Here is a 4,075-nt window from a genome sequence, read left to right on the forward strand (position 1 = left end):
AGTAGTACTAGCATAATCGTTCCCTTCTCACAATCAGACACCTCAATTAGCATACACAAATTCATACAAATTCATGCAACTACATAATGATGCATTACACACATCGTCCGGCTACTACGTCAGACATGTCATCGGACTACCAAAATTTGTCATTTTTACCTACATGCTACCTATTTACAAGAACATCCACGACTGCCCTTACCCTTCCCAGTGCCCTTGACGTCCTTCTTCCCGAAGTAGCGGTCAAAAACGCAGTATGGATCAAGCCGGATCTGCTCATCGTCGGAGTTGTCCGACCCGTCGCTATCCTCCTTCTCCTACTTGGGGGGCACACTGGCCATTTCAAGGAATGCCCCACTCTGCTCTTGGGCGAGAGAGCGCTTGTTCCTCCGTTGCCGCTTCTTAAAATGCAGGCGCGGATGAATTTCTCCTCTGCGGCAGCGTGCGCTGCCGCATCATTCGCCTCCGTTGTCGCCATGTCAGCAGCGAGTCAGGCCTCAGCGGCCCTCAACCTCTCCTTCCCAAGGTGGCACACCGGTCCTAGTAGGACCCATACTCCGGCGGACCGGTGATGGCGAAAAGTAGATTGGAAGGCTCCCAGGAGGACCACGATGATCTGCCCTAGAGGATCCGAACATTCGGTGCGTCGATGCAATGGACTCGCGGCGGACAGATCGTACCCTCGGTCGGGCATTGTCCTACTGGGAGCGGCGGAGTGCAATGTGGATAGCCGTTGCCTCCTCCGACCTGCACGAGACGACACCTCAGCCGACGGATCCATGCTGGTCGGAGTCAGATCCACTGCCTGCCATGCCGGAGAAGGCCGGAGATCGCCGGATGGGAGTTTTGGTGGTGGAGTAGAGTGGAGTGAAGTGGCTAGGATTTGGTCCGAGGAGCAGATGGGGATGAATATATGTGGCGTCGGGTGGGCTAGCATGGGCTGGAACTGACGTGATGGACGCACCCGTGCGTGTGCCCGGGCCTCCCCATATCCGCTCCATACGTGAGCTGGATATGAGGGATGTCAGTCAACCCGGGCGTTTGAGGCCGGTTTGAGGTGCCCGTCTGATCAGATTTTTTTTGACCTGTCATTGACTGGGCCGTTTGTCCGGGCGTTTGAGGCGAGTTTGAAGTGCCCCGCTGTAGATGTTCTGTGACCCAAACATTCCCATAAATATAAATCGATTGACTTCTAAATGCCAAATCACACCCATTCGAACTTCGAAGCATCAATATCAATGGAAGTTCCACATATGCATGAGTTGAAATAAATTTATTCCAGTGACAGTAAACGTGGGTGATCAGAGTTTGCTGCAGTCCGCTGTTTGGAAAGAGAGCTCATCCTTGGCAAGGTCGTAGAGCAGGTGGATGTTCTGCAATTGGAAGTTGCCGATGACGCTCATGTCGTCGGATCTCTCCATGACCATGCATGACGTGGAACTGTCTAGGGGTACCCAGTAGTTCTCCGGCGGCAGCACCATGTCGGCTCCGCCACTGAAGTGGAGCACCATGGACGGCACTTTCTTTTCCTGCGTCACCGCCACACACAGGTCCATCTCACTGTCAGCGGGTGACGGCACGAGGCTCCCGTTCAGCTGCCTCCGAAGCTCCTCGCGCAGGGGCCCATACGCCCCGTGGGCCAGACCCGTAGTGGGGGTGCCGGAGTCGACGATGACACCGCCGCCGCTGCCGTTTGGTTTCAGAGCGAACACCGCAGGTGGGATGGGCAGCCTTGTCTGTCCCACACTTATCCCGACAAGTGGAACGTAGTAGAATGTGCCCTCTTTAGGGCCTTGCACGAAAGACATGGACATCACAGGGCTGTCGCCGCTAAGGCTCGCAGAGGCGCCAACAAAAAGGTGGCTGCTGGCACCGGCAGTGGCGTTACTGCGGAGGTAGGGGTGTGGCAGTAAGAGAACTTGCTGGCGCCTGCTTGAGAGACGAGCGACAGGGGGCCGCGGCCAAGCCCTATGAGGCCGGACGCCTCGTCGAGGGACCCCGGAGAGATGAACAGCGAGTCCACGCAGCCGAACGTGAGCCTTGCCGAGCCGTTTTGAAAGGCGAAGACCTCGGTGTCGATGGTCCCTCTGGCGTCGCCGGCACCGTAGAAGGCCCCAAAATTGCAGCTGCCGTCCCGGCGGCACGAGTGCTCCTGGTTGGCCAGGCACAATGTGTCGTTGCATGACACGGGATGGAAGGTGTCCGACTTGGATGCGTTATAGAGGGGCAGGCCCTGCTTGACGCATTGCTTGCAGGTGGAGCACTGCGTCCAGATGAGGTCGCTGCCGGTGTCGATGAGTGCCTCGGCGCGCTGAGGTGGGGTGCCGATCAGGTACTCCGCGATGTACTGGCTGGTGTTCCAGTGGACTGGCGCGGTCACGTCGACAAAGGACGCCAGGCGCTGACGGCTGGTGGTTATGGCGCGCTGCACGCGCTGCGCGGTGGTGTAGCTGCCCTTGCTATCAACATGGGTGAGCTCCATGTGGAACCCTGCGCTACTACAAGTAACTAGGGTAGCAGCACTGGAGCATAACACAAGAACGATCAGCACCAGGCTTATTTCCATTGTTGTTTCCCTTGTTGGTTTGGTGCTATAGCTCCTCACAATGTTATAGCTTAATTTGTAAGTTGTAGCCTCCATATATATGCATGAGGATAACATGTGGAAACAAACAAACTGACGGAGGATCGAGGATGATACATCCATAATTTAATACATGGGTGGGATTGGGCGGACTTCCTTGCAGCTAGCTAGCAGCTGGGGTTGCATCTCTAATCTCTCCAAGTGTCGACCTTTACAAGAAGCTCGGATTTTGTCGCCAGATCCTAGTGTGTGTTTTGTCAAGGGCTGCTAGTCGATTATTCGAGGCCATAAACCTCCTGATATTTATGACTTACTATTATAGAAGTAGCAAAGTGGCCCGCTCGATGCGTGGGTTAGGATTTTTCAAATGTAATTACATAGTCAATATCTTAGCATTTTATTTCAAGAACATATTACTCGATTTGTCTAAAGAAGAATTGGGACCCAATTTTGTGTCACTTACAAAATGATCTTTTAACAATATAATTTCATATTGCGTAAATCATACATAAAAATAGAAAATTTGCTTCACAAACTGAATATAATTGAGTTGAACTGAAAAGTTCAATTTATTTTCTACACAACAATACAATGGACAACAATAAAATTTCAAACATTCTCTCATATCCCATAATGTTGAGGATATTAGAACTTTATACTAATCAAACTTTGCGCTGGTGGTGTTTTTGTATCTTGTAAGAAGTGACATCTCTTCTGTCGTAAGTATTAAAAAAATTATATTCATTGCAAGATTGAAATTAATCAAGAACCTCTAAAAATAGCCAAGAGACATATAGAAGATGTAAATCGTTTTCTAAGCACATCTCTTCTGTTGAGAGGTATTTATGTATTTTCCAGTTATATTTTTTCTTTAGTGATGAACTTAATTAAGTGCTTGGAACGAAACTATTGGAACAATCCGGGGTAGTAATAACATTCTTATCTTCTGAATACCATGGCATATTTTTCGCAACTAAAATGTACAATCGTAGTTGTCATTATTTGTTATTTACAACTGTTTTACCAAAAGAAAATTTATCCTTCAGTCTCATCATATACACAAAGCCTGCTTTTCTATCTTGCTCATGCTGTTTTTGCATATTATGGTCGAACAAATTGAGCCACTGTAATTATGCATGAAAAAGTGATCCAAGCACATGTGGGTTTAGAGTTAATGTACAGTCTAGACACCTAGATAATAATCATCGCAAACATTAATCTATTTTCATATGTACGTATTATATTATCAAGGTCTCCCTAGAGATTTCATCTATAAAAAAATTATATTGATTGAAGATTATGGAAACATCACCTTGCCTCACTCATGTCATACCCTTGTTATTTTGGATTTCCGCACATTTTTTTATGACCTGTATCTTTAAAAAACCGAAATGACATCTTTTGCATAATGAACATCATAATTAACGTGCTCTTTTGTTTCTTGTATTTTATTATTGTCGAGCAACATTGTTTTTATTCCTTGATACAACT

At 48.2% G+C, this 4,075-nt stretch overlaps 1 pseudogene; it reads right to left on the reverse strand.

Moving 5' to 3' along the window:
- Nucleotides 1-1,301: 1,301 nt before the first annotated feature.
- LOC125549603 lies at nt 1,302-2,566 on the reverse strand (annotated as a pseudogene).
- Between the last annotated feature and the right edge of the window lie 1,509 nt (nt 2,567-4,075).

The sequence above is a fragment of the Triticum urartu genome, chromosome 3 (genome assembly GCF_003073215.2).
Source record: "Triticum urartu cultivar G1812 chromosome 3, Tu2.1, whole genome shotgun sequence".
NCBI lineage: Eukaryota > Viridiplantae > Streptophyta > Magnoliopsida > Poales > Poaceae > Triticum > Triticum urartu.